We start from the raw sequence: 17,007 nt of genomic DNA on the forward strand, positions 1-17,007 counted from the left end.
AACTCTTTAAAATTATTATAATCAGGAGCCATGGGCTTTTTTTCCCTGAAGACCTTAAATAGGAAAGTCCTCATACTGCCTCAAGGCAAAGGGATGAGTTGGGAATCCCTCGAGAATTGTTTCTGCCCAGTAATGCTAAGATGGTACAATACTGTGTTGAGATTTACAGGTGTAATATAAGCACTGTAATTGCTTATCATCTTTGCTATTTTAAGTGGCTTCCAAGTGAAAAAATTTGGCACTGTCTGAGTAATCTGGAATTTCTAAAATTTTTTTCATTTTCTTTGAATGTTAACAACCCTAATTCAGTATTTAAATGTAAAACTCTTGAACTCATCCAGTCAAGAACCATTGGCCTTTGAATGTAAACTAGAATCCATTTTACCCAATAGTAGTGCTGATATTTATATTCTTAAAGAATCATATTTCGGTTCAGATATGTTGAAGAGTCTCCCTAAGGGGGAAAAAAATGGAAGCATCTATACAAAGAAACAGACTTCTTTGAAAAGCTCATGTCATTCAGCAAGTACTAGTTTACTTGAAGAAGCAGCTATAAGCTTCTGAAATTCACTCATACTCAGTGTGACTATGGTGTCATCAGAGAGATATTTGTACGAAATCTTACTGAGAAAGCATCTTTATTGGAAGCTATTAGAGACTCCTCTAGCCTGATTATCTGTGTTAAGTGTAATAGTGATTTAATAATTCTAATCTTAGTCACAAGTGAGTGACCATGAAATATCAGCAAGTTCTTTTATCTTTTGAATCATCAAGGGACATTTGAAATACAGTTTCTCTTGCCACCCCTCTTCGTTTTAGGAAGAAGAAAATACATTCCATACCAATTAGCCCCAGATAGGGTTTGTCACTGGTTCATTGCATATTTCCCCACTGTTTTTTGATCCTAATTTTGCTAGAAATGATGATCCTTAAATAGTAAACCTGTCATTATGTTATATGTGGGTTTAGGAAAACCATCAAAATTAACTTGGCTCTGTTAGATTTCAAGCACTTAGTTCCTGTATAATGAAAGGCAAGGGATTTTAGAAAAAATTAAAAACACACCCAAAACTGATATTGTAATTTCTAAGCCTACAGAATGGTACTCTTATGAAATACATGATGCTGAAATACTGAAATAGGAAAGAATTGTTAATAGATGTTTTTGAGGTTATTAAAACTATTAAAAATGCAGCTAATCAGTTTCAGGGTCTGAAGTACTGCTAAAATTGGTATGATGCCGGAAAAAGCATGCCTCTCCTAAAAAGTTCTTTTGGTAAGAATTAAGCAATGAATAGAGGCATTAAATTTTTAGTGTAGAGTCTGAAGCTTTGGTAGGCAAAATAATTGCTGGATGAGTTTATAAAAATTCGAGATTTTGGCTTCGTTTGCTCCCTCCTTCCGGAGCTTCAGATTCTCTAGGTCTAAGGTGGGGCCTGGGACCCAGCCTTTTAAAAAAATGAAGCATCCTTGCATAATCACAATGCAAGTGGACATGGGACTGCTTTAGTATTGATTAAAAGTCAATTTCCTGGCAATGTGGATAAATCTTAATATTATAACATTGATTAAAGGAATCCAGGTTGAAATTAGTATGTGCTATATTATACCTTTTTATAAGTTCAGAACAAGCAGAGTTGACTTGTAGCCTGTTAGAAGGCAGAATAGTGATTGTCTTTCCTGGGGGACTGTGGATATAAAGGGCATGAGGTGGTGTTAATATTTTATTTCTTGATATGTGCTGGTAATATAAGTGTTTTTATTTGTGAGTGACACTTCAGTTAAACTCCAGTTAATTGCCTGAGTGACTGTAATCTTATAAGTATCTCAGAACATACTCTTCTGAAAGATAAGTCAATGTTTCTGAATAGCTGGGTCACCAGCCACAGTCTGTGATCAATTAGATTAAATAATAATGCAAACAATAAATTTGGAACTTATCCAAATGGTGACTGTAAAACTAAACTTCACTTAAAACAATCCAGTGTTACAGTACCACTGCTTTATAGCCCCGGTATTTTTCATCTAAAGTTGAGCGTATTTAGGGGCCTGGGTAGCTCAGTGGGCTAAACGTCTGCCTCTGGCTCAGGTCATGATTCCAGGGTCCTGGGATTGAGCCCCACGTGGGGCTTCCTGCTCAGCAGGGAGTCTGCTTCTCCCTCTGCCCCTCCCCCCGTTTATGCTTGCACTCTCTCTTTTGCCAAAATGCATAAATAAAATCTTAAAAAAATAGAGTATATTTTAAAAAACTGGTTTAAAGATTCCACAAGAATTTTTTTTATTATGTTCAGTTAGCCAACATATAGTACGTCATTAGTTTTTGATGTAGTGTTCAATGATTCATTAGTTGTGTATAACACAAGTATTGAAAGTGATGCCCTTGTGTGTCATTATTTTGTTGTGGTTTTTTTTTTTTGCACATTTGTGATGTTGTGGTCATTTTACTTAGCTGTGCATCCTGTTATGAATTCCTTTGAATTTTCTAGCTTTTTTTTCCTTAGGCAAGAGGAATTATAAAGTTTTTATAAAGTCACATACATTTTCTAATCCTTTTATTTGTTCCTCCTATTTTCCTTTGCACCTTAACATGAGAATTGTCTTCCTCGTCAGAAATCTGTCAAGGATTCTCATCACTTTAGTCTCTATGTCATCTTTTTTGTTTACCTAGAATCATCAGGCACAGTTTGAATCTTTTACATGTTCAGTGGGACACCCTGAAACCCACTCCTGCAGCTTTTGTTGAACTTTTTCCACATACTTGTTTCCTTGAGGTGACGTGTAGGTAAGGATTATAGAGATGTCATGTGGATCCTGTCTTTGGGGCCACATACCAGAAAAGTCTGGAAATGCAAAGCTGAGGGGCAAGCTGCAATGCTTTGCTTAAAAAGCTGTGTAAACTACCAGAAAACTTGAGTGAAAAGGGTGCAAGAGGTTAGGCACAAGGAAGTGGAAGCCGGAGAAGGTTGATTAGAAAGGAAAGCATCTCGAAAGTGGGAAAACCGGAGAAAGTAAAAATGTTCAGCCTGAAGAAGAGAGAATGAATAGATAGCTACTTTCAAATATTTTGTGGATGTTATGTAGAAGAGGCATTAANGGGAAAACCGGAGAAAGTAAAAATGTTCAGCCTGAAGAAGAGAGAATGAATAGATAGCTACTTTCAAATATTGTGTGGATGTTATGTAGAAGAGGCATTAATTTTTTTCTGCTGTTAAGAAAAAGTAATTAGAAACATTGGCTGAAAGTTTAAGGTGAATAATTTTGATCCAGTATGAAAAGTTTTCCTTGATATTAGAAGCATCAAACTGTGAGGCATAGTCTCAGTTGTGGTGGTTATGTGCCGCTGCTGCAAGTAGTAAGACATTATTTAGATTACTAGCAGTGAACAATGTTGTGGAAGGAGTTATTACTTAATTAGAGGCTAGACTATATGACATTTGGTGTCCTTTCCAATTCTTAGATTCTGTGATTCCATGAGGAACAGTAGAGATGTAGTTATTAGTTAATGAAAAACAACCACAATCATCCCATTCACACCACTCTTGGCTCTCCCCACAAAAGCTTAATCTGACTATACCACTTACAATAGGAATCCGGTTAATCTCTATAATTTGATGTGATATGAATAATACTATTCATGGTAGAATGTAAAAGATAAAGGGACAATAAGTAATGATGAGATAAATATTTTTGATTGAGGTGTCACAAATAGAGGATAGTATATTCTACTGTCACGAATGTTTTTAAACATTTAATTATAAATACAATTCTTCCCTCAAACACATGTACTCATGATGGGCTTCAATAATTGTATTATTTCAGTTTACCAAAATTATCAGCACAAATGACTCAATGGTATTGAAAGATATTTTAAAGGAGTTCTATAGACTAATTTAAGATTCAGATTGGTTGAAACAAAATTTTTCGATAAGAATTCACTGGAGATGGTTATTTTTATGTTGTTCTGATCACAAAACATGTATTCATTTTCTTTGTTGTTTAAGATGTTGCATTTAGTGTAGATATTTATGATGCTAGTGGGAATTTTAGTCCTCGATTTGTGTTAAGCTGAGTCTTCACTAAGAGGAAAGCATAAAAGATCTATAATTGTAAAGACAGTCAGTGATAAATTGTGGAAAAATTTTTTCCATTAAGAGGGACCAGTGAAGCCCGATAGAGTGAGGGTGTATAAATTTCCGAGTAATTCCTTTGATTTGATTTGACAAGGAATAAGTATTTGTAAATAGAGCTTGCAGAAATAAAGTAGGCTTATTATTAAGAAGATCTTGCCCTTATTCATTTTCCCACATAATAGTATTTGAGTTATTAAAATAAATACCAGGGACTGGGGCTAATCTAGAAATACTGAGAAAAAGATCATAATTGGTTCAGTTCCACCATCCTCCCTCTACAATTTTCTGGGAGTTAAGAGCCCAGTGTACCTAACTACCTAGTATGTAGATAAGCCAGACTTGTGACTCATCTTTTGAACCCATTTCCCCCAATTACCTGTGGTTTTACTTCTTCAGAAACCTTCTATCTGAAACTGCAATGATAAATTAGCTCATGTGAAGATACTGAGATGTTCCAGGTACCATTTCTGGTCTTGTGGTAAAATTCTAAAATAGATCTTCTTGCATTGATTCATATATTTTTAGATTTGCAGAAGGGGTCATCTTATTTCAAATACTAATTTCATAGATGAGGAACTTGAAGGACAGGGAACTTAAATAAGTCAACCTAAATAATCTTTCTGATTTTCTTTCTTTCAAGCCATTGTCTCCTGATACTCAAATCAGTTAGTAGTCATAGACATGCAGACCCTTTTGACTATAAGATGATACTGTATGTTCATAATTGAGAGAATTATTTTAAAGTAAAACAAAATCTATTGCTGACTGGAATATGAGGAATGTATATAGCCCTCTCCCATACTGATGGAAATTGATATTGTTACAGATGTCTTGAAAGCAATCTGAAGTCTATTAAAAGAAAAACTATGCATACCTTTGAATAGTAGTCCCCACTTAGAATGATCTAGCCCATAGAAATGAAAGCTTCAGTAGGTAAGGACCTATTAGCTATTTATCTTAGCATTATTTATAGTGGCAAAAATATAGAGAACAGTTGAATGCCTTTGATAGGAAGATATTTTAATCCAACAAATCTTAAGCACTAACTATGTGCCAAGAGCTACTTTAGGTACTTGGAATATAGTAGTGTACAAACAATTGAGAGTGGGGCTTACATTATAGGATGGGGGAGAAAAACCTAAGAAATCCTATCGTGTGAAATAGGTAGGTGTATAGTATGATTAAATGAGACAGTAGTGATGCAGGTTAGCAATTTAGCATCTTATGATGGCCTCTTTGAGAAGGTGACATTTTAGCAAGGAATTGAAAGAGATTATTCAAAAAATATTCCAGATAGAGGGATCAAGTAGAGAAAAATACTCTGAGGAAGAAACATCTCTGATGGGTTTTGTGTCAGGAAGTGCTGTGAACAAGGAGGAAAAGACTAGGAGATACATCAAGTATCACAGTAGAAGATGACATGAGACATGAGACTGGGTGGTGGTGCCAGTGGAATGAGAGCATCTGGACAACTGGTTACTGGAATTGCATCTTGGAGTACTCAGATATTGAGAATCTGGGGTGAAGTGCAGGAACCAGCAAAGGAGACTGAATAAGAACAACTAGAGAGGTAGAAGGGAAAACCAAACCAAGTGAAGAAGAAGGAAAACTTGGGGAAAAAAAAGTGAAGAAAATCTAACAAGGGGAAGGAATTGATAACTAGGATTAAATGCCATTGACAGATTAAGTAGGTTAGGGACTGAGAATTGATTATCGAGGTAGTGATGTGGAGGTCCTTAGTAACCTAGATGAGAACAATTTTAGAGTAGATAATGGGGGCCAAAGTTTGATGAGAATGAATCTTTTTTTTTTTTTAAGATTTTATTTATTTATTTGACAGAGATAGAGAGCCAGCGAGAGAGGGAACACAAGCAGGTGCAATAGGAGGGGAAGAAGCAGGCTCATATCGGAGGAGCCTGATGTGGGGCTCGATCCCAGAACGCCAGGATCACGCCCTGAGCCGAAGGCAGACGCTTAACCGCCGTGCCACCCAGGCGCCCCGATGAGAATGAATCTTAGTTAGCTTGGGCTGCTTTAACAAAATACACAAACTGGGTGGCTTAAACAACAAACATTTCTCATAGTTCTGGAGGATGGATGTCTGGGATCAGGGTGCCAGTAGGTTAGGGTTTTGGATGAGGCTAGTTTTTAGACAACCATCTTGCTGTATCCTCACATGGCAGAAAGAAACCTAGCCAACTCTCTGGCCTTTTATTATAAGAGTCCCCAAGGACTCCACCCTCATGATATAATTACATACCAAAATTCCACCTTCAAGTACCATTGCATTGGGATTCGGGTTTCAATATATGAATTTTGGGGGAATGCCAGTATTCGACTCATTGCATTTTGCTCCTGTGTGCCTCCTTCATTCATGTTCTCAGTGCCAGTATACTTATTGCATCCCAGCAGCTCCAAAATCTTAACTCATGCCAACGTCAACTCCAAAGTGTTACTTCCAAAGTCATTTAAATATCTAAATCAGATATGAATGAGATTTGAGGTATGATTCACGTTGAAGCAAATTGCTTTCCAGCAGTAAACCTGAGAAATCAAACATGTTACATGCTTCCAAAACACAGTGGTGGAGCAGGCATAGTATAGACAATTCCATTCCAAAAAGGAGAAGTAGGAAAGGAAGGAAGGAGTGATGGGTCCCAAGGAAGTCCCAAATCTGACAAGACAAGCTCCAGGAGATTTTAATGCGTGAGAATAATCCTCTTTGGCTTGATGCTTTGCCTTCCAGACCTGCTAGGGCAGCAGTCCTTCTTTTTGGGCCTGCTGCAGTAAACGTCCTGTGCCTTGGCCTCTGCTGAACAGCTCTGCCCCACTACTTTGGGTCAGGCCCTGTCCTCATGGCTTTGGGCAGAGGTCATCAGGCCTGTTAAAAGTGAGGTGATGGTCCTTGTTTTTCTAACTGAGGAGGCAGCCCTGATCTCTGTATCTCCTTCAGGGTCATTCTTCCTTTGTTTTGAAGAATTGTGCCTGTTTGCAGCTGAACAGCTCTGTGATTCTGTCCCATAATATCCAAGAAGCCTGATAGTTTTCATTCTTTCCCATTCATTTCAATTAAATATATTAAGAGACCTGTATTTACTGACTTGTAGAGATATTCAGGATATATTATGAATGAAAAGTACATGTTTGGGGTATTTAATGATTCTATTTTGGTATAAACAATGAAATCAAAAAAGATCACAACTCCTAGCATCATGTATATACTGGTATATGTACTTATCTATTTATGTATATCTGTGAACAGGAAAAAATATAGGAAAGTTGTCACACTGTTAGTGCCAGTCACTTGTTATGATAAGGGGGAATGAGGGAATTAATGGGGACATGGGCATTATTTACCTTTGTCTTCAAACATTTTGTATTTATCATTTTGTTTGCTTCAAAAAGCATGAGTTAGAATTAAAATTTGAAGTCCATTTAAAGAGATAAAATAAGTGAAGCCAAAGAGTTTAGCAATTATGGATTTGAGAAATTATTTTATAATACTGATCAAGGAAATGCAGCATGTAATTGAGAACTTGCAATAAAACTGGACACTAACAAAATGATTCTTAAATTAGAAGTTTAAATAAGAAAACAAATAGTTTCATATGTGTAAATACTAAACCTGAATTGACACAGAAGAAAATGAATACATGTTCTCTCTCTCCAATGAGGGAGCCTTAGGGGCTGCTCACTTTATCTTGAGACATCACAAAGAGAAATCCACCAATACCAACAATTGTACAACAGTTGTAGATCTCTTGCCTATGGACTTTGGAGACCGAACTACCACAAAATTATCTATAGAAAGACTCATTTTGAAAAACGATTAAATCTGCATATTATTTAAGAATATATTACCTGTTATTCTTCCTGAGCACTAACAAGGAAAAAGGCCTGTTCAAGATTTCTGGATCTGTGATTGAAATACACGTCCAGAACTGAAAGAATTTAAGAGAATGTACCGTTTACCTACCCTGGATGGAGCCACCCATTTATGTGGGTGTAGAGTACTCAGGATTTAGAGGTTGTCAGCTTTCTTTTAGTGTCGCTAGGGGACTGACAGGCAACTGAGTCACAAAGATAGGTTGAAGAAAATAGAATGGCAATATCTGTCATCTTGGAGCACACATACTCCTTTGAAATTTATTTTAAAACACTGTGAAAGCTGAATAAGGCATTATAGACTGGGCTAAGATTGTTCTACTTTTTGTTTTAATAGGCCCATGTGGTGTTTTTAACAGGGTGCTATTGACATTTTTGGTGGGCAATTCTTCCTTGTAAAGAGTGTCCTACATATTGCAAGATGGTTATCATTGTGCACTCCTCCAACCCCCTGAGACTAAATGCACATAGCACCCCACCTTCATCCCCACTTTTCCACCTCTGGATATTACAACAACCACTTTCCTCCATGTTTTAGTGTGTCTGCTAGGAGGAGAGTTCCACTCTGGGTTATGCACCCAAAATTAGGGGTAGGTAATAGTTTTATTTTTTTTTTAATAATATGTGTTTCACCTAGATCAAACTCAAAAAATGTTGAACAAGTAATTTAATTTTGCTTTTGTTATTGAGGTCTGTGACACTCAGTGACACTTTGTGACTCATCTTTCAAAAGAGACAACCTCATTTTTGGGCAGAAGTTCATTAAAAATACTGAAGTTTAGGGACATCTGGGTAGCTCACCTGGTTAAGCACCTGATCCTTGATTTTGGCTCAGGTCGTGACCTCAGGGTTGTGAGATCAAGCCCCACATTGGGCTCTGCATTAAGTGGGGAGTCTGCTTCAGATTCTTTCTCTTCCTTTCCCTTTCTCTCTCTCTCTCTCTCAAATAAGTAAATAAATCTTTAAAAAATGTTATAGTTTATTACTTTAGCAAAATATTAATTATGTTTGTATATTTCTTACACATTTGAAAATGTTCCAACAATTCATTAAAGGTTGATGGGTTTTCCCACAGTTAGGCACTCAAAAAAACTTACTGATTAATTTTTTTTAAAAAGTCAATAAATCAAAGAACTTTTAAAAGAATAGGAAGTGAACTAAATCTATGACCTTTCTGGCACAGGCTTTCCTCCCATCAACAGAGTTGTACATTTATGATACTATATAAATAATAAATAACAGTGGGTGACAAACCTAGAGGGAGAAAAAAGCAGGAGGTGAGGCATTCTACAGTCTTGCTGTGCATTATCTTCAACACATTTGTTGCATTGTGGTTTTTTGAGGACTAGGCTTCCAGAGTGTTGCTTGCTAATGGATACTAACTAGAAGGTGAGAAATCTCCCTGTCATTTACTGTGGTCAGAGGAGGAAAAGATATTTGTTGAATGGTTAGGCACACATCCAGTAGTCAACTGACTGCCTAATGCACAATTTATCGGAAGGAGTAAAACCTTCCCCCACTGGACAGAACTTGGTTTCAAACATTCATTGATATTATTTCTAAACCAAAAAGTAGGTGGCATGAGAATGTATCCTGGGATGAGGAAAGAGCATGCCTTTGGATTCAGCAAAGACTTGTGTTTAAATACCAGTTTTGTTATATATTTACTTGGGGAAAGGTAATAGTTCCACACTAGGTTTTTTCATATATCTCTCCATCTGTCTTACGAGAATCAGTGGAGGTAATGTCTGCAGAATGCTCACTTTTCCCCCCATCTTTCTTTTCTTTGTCTCCTCTCCTTCCCTTCCCTTCCTTTTCCTTCAGTTTCCTTCCAAACGTTACACGTCAAATTTCACTGTAATGCAGAGCCATATATAATAACCATTAACAAATAGTGACTTGATGGATTGAATTTGAAAAGGAATAGAGAGGAAACTTAAAACTTTCTCCCCTTGAGCCTGCTATCCAGATGTTCTACAGGAAAAAATTCTCTTGTACTTTGCTGTGGGGTCCATCAGAGATCTTAGAACTCTAGTTCAAAGTATATTATTACCTTTCTGTTATTATTACAGGTTTTTGAAGTTTGGAAATACTTAGCTTTGAGTCCTTGAGATCACATTAGATCTTGTCAGGCCCATGTTGTGTTCTCTAGGGTACAAAATGAATGTGGAATTACCACAGTATCTGTATCTGAAAAGCAATGAAATTCTGAAAAGGAAATTTCAAATCTGCTTCTTACTATAAAGCAAATGATGATAAATACACATACATATCAAACTCAAATATGTGAAATATCAATCTATAGTTACAGAATAAGAAAGATTCAAATTTTTTACATAAAATATGATGCCTATTTAAAATGGAATAAGTTCTTCTTAATAAAAAGAAGCTTCCTGATACACACTTATGTTCTTAAGTCACTAATATTCTAGGACCTTCTCCCTTTACTATGTACTTTCTCTTTGCCACTAAAATCTTTCAACAACACTGACTTGCTCTTGATAAGTTTATTTAAAAAATTATTATTGAAAATAAGTAGATTCAACTTTAGTGTAAAAATGTATATATAAAATATGTGTGTCTTTGTATGTATTTTTGTCTTCAATGATACTGTGCATTCTGTCCCTACTGGTCTGTGTCTCAGTTCGTCCAGGATGGGCAGGTAGAGCAGCATGCAGTACTATATTATAAACTAAGTGCTTAAATTCTCAGTAATAGCACTTCCCAAAATTGCCTTTTAAAAATAAACTATAATTTATTTGTCCTTTTAGCAAATGTAGCTTATGCTTTAATTATGAAATATTTGCTGAAATTTAGGAAAATTCTAATGCTTAGAATCGAGGTGACTTGGAAGGTAGAAAATAACAAATTTTAATTATTGCAGCAAAGGAAATTTTATCCATTTGTAGCAAGAAGTTATGCCTATGACAGCATGCTTGCTGCCCCATATCAGGCTAAGGGTGCCATTCATGAATAAGTCATGCACTATTCATGTTTCTTTTTCATAAACTGCATGCAAGAAAAATCAAGTAATGTACATCTTTTAAGAACCTACAATACGAAAGGGGCAAGCTCCAATATTAGCTGGTATCTATATCTGTATAGTAAATTTTTCGTTTTATTTATTTTAAAATAAAAATTAATTTTTAATTTTAATTCTAAATAGACTTTATTATTTAGAGAAGGTTTAGTTTCACAGAAAAATTGAGGGGAGGGTGCAGAGATTTTCCATGTATCCCCTGCTTCCACACATGCATGGCTTCCCCCTTTATCAGCATCCCCCACCAGAGTGGTGCATTTGTTACCTTTGCTGAACCTGTGTTGACACATTATAATTACCTAAAGACTACAGTTTATATTAGTGTTCACTCTCAACTTAAAAAAAAATCAATATATATATAGCATTTTTCCAGATTTCAATGTGCATGTTACAAAGAGCTGAAGTTCACCTGTGTATTTGAACCTGGATATTTTCAAATTTTCCTGGCATTTTCTTCTTTGACCTGTGGGTTATTTAGAAATGTGTCGCTTAATTTGAAAATATTTAGGGATTATTTCTGATAAATTTCTGTTCCTTACTTTTGGTTTAATTATAGTATGGTTATATTAGTTTCCTATGGCTGCTATGTAATAAATTAAAAGAAACTTAATGGCTAAAAACATCATAAGTTTATTATCTTTCAGTTCAGTAGTTGAGAATTATAAAATGGGTCTCACAGGGTGAAAATGGATGAGTGGATGAAGATGTGAGATATATATGTATGTATCTCACATATATATGTGTGTGTGTGTATATATATATTAGAATATGATATATATTAGATATATATTAGAATATTATATATATATCTAACATATATATCTAATATATATATTAGAATATTATATATATTAGATATATATTAGAATATTATATATCTAATATATATATTAGAATATTATATTCTAATATATATATTAGAATATTATATATATCTAATATATCTATCTATATATATATATTAGAATATTATTCAGCCATAAAAAAGAGTGAAATATTTGCAATGACCTGAATGGAGCTAGAGAGTATAATGCTAAGTGAAATAAGTTAGAGAAAGACAAATACCATATGATTTCACTCATATATAGAGTTTAGGAAGCAAAACAAATGAGCAAAGGAGGAAAAAAAAAAGACAAACCAAGAAACAGACTCTTAGCAATAGAGAACAAACTGATGGTTACCAGAGGGGAGGTGTGTGGGTGGGAGGATGGGTTAAATAGATGATGGGAATAAGGAGTGCACTTGTGATGTTCACTGAGTGATGTATGGAAGTGTTGAATCACTATATTGTATACCTGAAACTAATATTACACTTTATGTTAACTACACTGGAATTGAAATAAAAAAATTAATAAAGAAATAAAAAAACCCCCCACACTCCTAATATTGTGAAGGATGTTACTTGAAGGAAGGTTTATACACAGTGTAGGTAGTTTCAAGCATTAAGCACATGACTTATTTTTTTCTTTTTCTTTTTTATGGCTTGCATATTTATTGAGCAGATACTATTAAAATGGCTAAAATACATCAGGTACTTGTGAGTGCATCAGTAAAGATCACACTCTTAAGAAAAACCTGCATTTTCAGCAGTGTTCAACTGCAGCTCTACGTAAATGTCAAAGATGCAAAGTACTGTTTTCTTCCTTTGCTTATACAGCTGATATACCTATTCTAACAAAGGCGGGAAGAGGAGGAGGAAGAGGAAAATGCACAGGAAACAGTCAGAAGAGGAACAAGGCAGAACAAAGCCTGCTCTGTCAAAGAAGGAGCTATAAGACAGTTATGTAAAAATTGATGTGAGCTTTCAGACTGGCTAATACAACAATCCATGAGTAGATGGTATTCTCTGGTTTTATTTTTGTTTATCCATTTCATTAGGAGCAAGGACAAAAATGTAAAATCTACACCTTGCTTATCAAAACTGCTGAAAAAAGAGCTCTGCTTTTTAAAAATATGAAGACATTTTTTTCCAACTTAATTTTTGGGAAAGGTATAATTTTTGAAATCCTACTCAGATTCTAGTTTTTTGGATATTTTGCAGAGGGTGTTTATTTTAAATATTTGCCCTTTTCCCCCAAATATCCTTTCAAACAAAAAGAGCCAAAAGGATGCCTAAAAACGCCTGCCAAATCATTGCTTATCTCTCGCTAAGTTAGGCACGTGAGGCTACCAAAAAAAAAAAAAAAGAGATTTGGTAAGTAAATTACAATTTTGTGAATGCTCATGCTACAGGGACTGCATGTCCGTGAGTGCCAGCCAATGAGATGTGAGTCTCTTACTCTCTCTGGTAGCATTTACACAGCCTACAACACTGACAGACGGAAGACACACTTAAGACGCAAGGAAAACAAGTTGATCTAATCTAAGAACAACATTCACGGAGGCAGAGTACCAACACCTTCTTAGAACATGGAAATAAAATATAACTCCATCAGAGCTACCTCACCAAGGAGCATGTTGGAAGTCCAAAGTAGCACCATTCATCAGTGTCTCAGGTTCTGTGGCAGCATCTCGGTCACTTACCACAAGGAAACTACAGTTTGAAAGTATTTCTACACATCAAAACAGGACATGGATAAAATACAGAGATACAGACAATTGATGAACAAAAACTACTAGGCTGGTCACATCTAAATGAAAAAGAGAATGGGGACTCTCAGCTTCTACAAGAAGCAGTAGGGAGCTGTGTGAGTGAAAAGGCAGGAGTGGACTGTTTGTGTGAGAGCAAAGGGAATTTGAGTTGTGGAAGACATTGTCCTCAAGAACCAGGCCTGAAGGCCCACCTGTAAGGGTCATAAATGTGAATTCATAGTGTGAAATCTGAGCATTTTCACCTGGGTCAGAAAGATTAAAAACTGGTTTGATGATACCACTTTGTCCATTGTAAATTCTTTAAAGCACAGTTCAGAATCCCATAGTTTCTTCTTATACTGATTTGCCCAGAAAAAAATCCCGTATATGATACCATGACCTCATCAATACTCATACACCATATGTAATACAAATGGAGGTGTTACAATTAAAAAGAGTAGAGGTGACCGATGCCTGGGGAGTAGAGTTCATTGCTGCCAACTGGAGTCAGGGAGGCAGCCTCAATCTCATCACCCTTCTTGAGGTTCACTTCCTTTGGGACAGGAAGTCTTCCCTTAGAAAGCCTTCCCTCCATTTCCTTATTTGGAAATGGTTCTTAACTGCCCCAGACAGAGGACTCTGGGTAATAAGCCATTTCTAGAATCATAACAGTCTTGGCCTTGCATCCTCCCTCTCTTCAGTCCAGGGAGACTAACAGACAAAAAGCTCCATTCCCTCTTCACTCTCTCTCCTTTTTACACCTGAAACACAAATGTGGATGAAAAGGGGCATCATACTACAAAGGCAGCTGGTGGGGAGGGAGACATATGACTTTTTCCATATGTTTCTGCATATAAGTTTAAAAACACTTATATCTTAAAGAAAGAAGATGTTACTGGAGGGATGGTTTATACACAGTGTAGGTTCAAGCAGTTAAGCTCATGGCTTGTCCAATATGCTTCTACACATAAATTTACCAGGACTTATATCTTAATGAAAGGAAATACTACTGGAAAGATGCATTATACACACTCTTGTTTCAAAAAAATCAAGATGACAGTAAAGCTACATTTTTTTTTCTGGAATCCATAGGGGAGAAACAATTTCCTTCCTCTTTCCAGGTCTTAGAGGCTGCCCATAATCCTTGGCTCATGGGCCTCTTCCTCCATCTTCAGAATCAGCAATGTTGTGTGGAGTCCTCATGTTTCTATCTTTCTGGTTCCCCTCTTCTTCCTCCCTTGACTTTTAAGGACCTTAAAGATAACATTGGGTTCACTTGAAAACTCCGGATTACTGTCTGTATTCTAAGGTCATTAAATTAGCAATCTTAATTTCATTGGTGACCCCAGTTCCTATTTTCCATGTAACCTAATGTATTTATAGGCTTCAGGAATTAGGACACATCTTTAGGGGTCCATTGTTCTGCTTGTCACACTGAGAAAACATATTTCCTGTGATTTCAATACTTAAAAATTTTTGAGATTTGTTTTGTGGCTAGAAATATGGTGGATCTTTTTGAATGTGTCATGCGTACTTGAAAAGAATGTGTTTTCTGTTGTATTGAGATGGAGTATCACTTAGATCAGGTAGAATATATCCTTACTGGCTTTTCTGTCTATTTGTTAATTACCAAGAGAGGAGTGTTGAAGTGTCCAACTCAAATTGAGAATTCTCTATTTCCACATTCAGTTCTATCAGTTTTTGCATCATACTTTGAAGCTTCATTTTTAGGTACATATGTATTTAGGATTATCATGTTCTGTTGGTGAATTAACCTTTTTGTCATAATGAAATATTCTTCTTTATATCTAGTATATCTTGTTTAGAAAACTACTTTGTCTGGAAATAATATAGCTGCTCTAGCTTTTTTATAACTCGTTTCCGTCATGTTATCTTATCTGTGTCATTATGTTTAAAGTGGATTTATTGTATGGGGTATATAGTTTGTTTGTCTTCTTAAAACATAATTTGAGGGGTGCCTGGATGGCTCAGTTGGTTAAGCGTCCAACTCTTGGTTTCTGCTCAGGTCATGATCTCATGGGTCGTGGGATTGAGCCCCCCATGGGGCTCTGCGCTCAGTGGGGAATCTGCTAGAAGATTCTCTCCCTCTACCCTACCCACATGCTCTCTCTCTCTCTCTCTCTCAAATAAATAAATAAATAAATCTTAATATATATATATTATATATATATATATATATAAAATTTGAGAATTTTGCCTTTTAATTTAGGCTTTTAGCCCATTTTTATTTAGTAGAATTTTCTATATGATCACATCGAAATGTATTGTTAAATTTCAAAGTAGACCTACTTTTTTTAAGAACAGTTTTAGATTCACAACAAAATGGAGTGGAAACTACAGAAACTAAATACCCTTGGCATCCCCAGCCTCCCCTACTATCAACATCCCACACCAGAGTGGTGTGTTTATTACAATTGATGAACTTATCCTGGCACACCATTATTATACAAAATCCATTGTTTATACCAGGGCCACTGCTGGTGCTATACAGTCTATGGGTTTGGATGGGTCATGTCTTTTTATCCAATCTGCAACCCTGTGGCATTTTATGGGAGCGTTTAGGCCATTCACTTTGAGGGTGATTATTGAGAGAGATGATTTTAATGTTGTCATGTTGCCTGTGAAGTCTTTGTTTCTGTAGATTGTAAATTTGTGTTCTGCATCACTCTTTGGGTCTTTTTACTTTTGTAGACCCCCCCCCTTAATATTTTTTGTAGGGCTGGCTTGGTGGTCACATATTCTTTCAGTTTCTGCTGGTCTTGGAAGGTCCTTGTCTCTCCATAAATTCTGAATGACAGCCTTGCTGGATAAAGCATCCTTGGCTGCATGTTCTTCTTACTTAGTCCTCTGAATATGTCTTGCCAGCTTTTTCTGGCTTGCCAGGTCTCTGTAGACAGGTCTGACATTATTCTGATGTTCCTCCCCCTGTAGGTGAGGATTCTCTGCCCCCTGGCCGCTTTCAAGATTTTATCCTTGTATCTAATATTTGCAAATTGTAGTATTATGTGACGTGGTGTTGGTCTTTCTCATTGATCTTGGGAGGGCTCCTCTCTGCCTCTTGGACATGAATGCTTGTTCCCTTTGCCAGATTAGGGAAGTTCTCAGCTACAGTTTGTTCAAATATCTCTTCTAGACCTCTCTCTTTCTGCACCCCCTCGGGGATGCCAGTGTATCTGACATTGGAACATTTCATTGAGCCAGTAATGTCCCGTAATCTACATTCGTGGGCGTGGATTTTTTTAAGACCAGCTTCTATTTTCGTTTTTTCTTCTACTAACCCATCCTCCAATTCGCTAACGCGTTCCTCTGCCTCGGTGACCCTGGCCGTCAGAGCCTCTAGTTTTGACTGTATTTGGCTCA

At 36.3% G+C, this 17,007-nt stretch overlaps 1 long non-coding RNA gene and 1 pseudogene across 1 annotated transcript in view; one reads left to right on the plus strand and one right to left on the minus strand.

Moving 5' to 3' along the window:
- The window catches only part of LOC117801532, a 147,052-nt gene that overhangs the window by 114,088 nt on the left and 15,957 nt on the right, over window positions 1-17,007 (plus strand). The window lies entirely within an intron of this gene.
- On the minus strand, window positions 13,888-14,281 carry LOC100475845 (annotated as a pseudogene).

Source organism: Ailuropoda melanoleuca, chromosome 3 (genome assembly GCF_002007445.2).
Source record: "Ailuropoda melanoleuca isolate Jingjing chromosome 3, ASM200744v2, whole genome shotgun sequence".
Classification (NCBI taxonomy): Eukaryota; Metazoa; Chordata; class Mammalia; order Carnivora; family Ursidae; genus Ailuropoda; species Ailuropoda melanoleuca.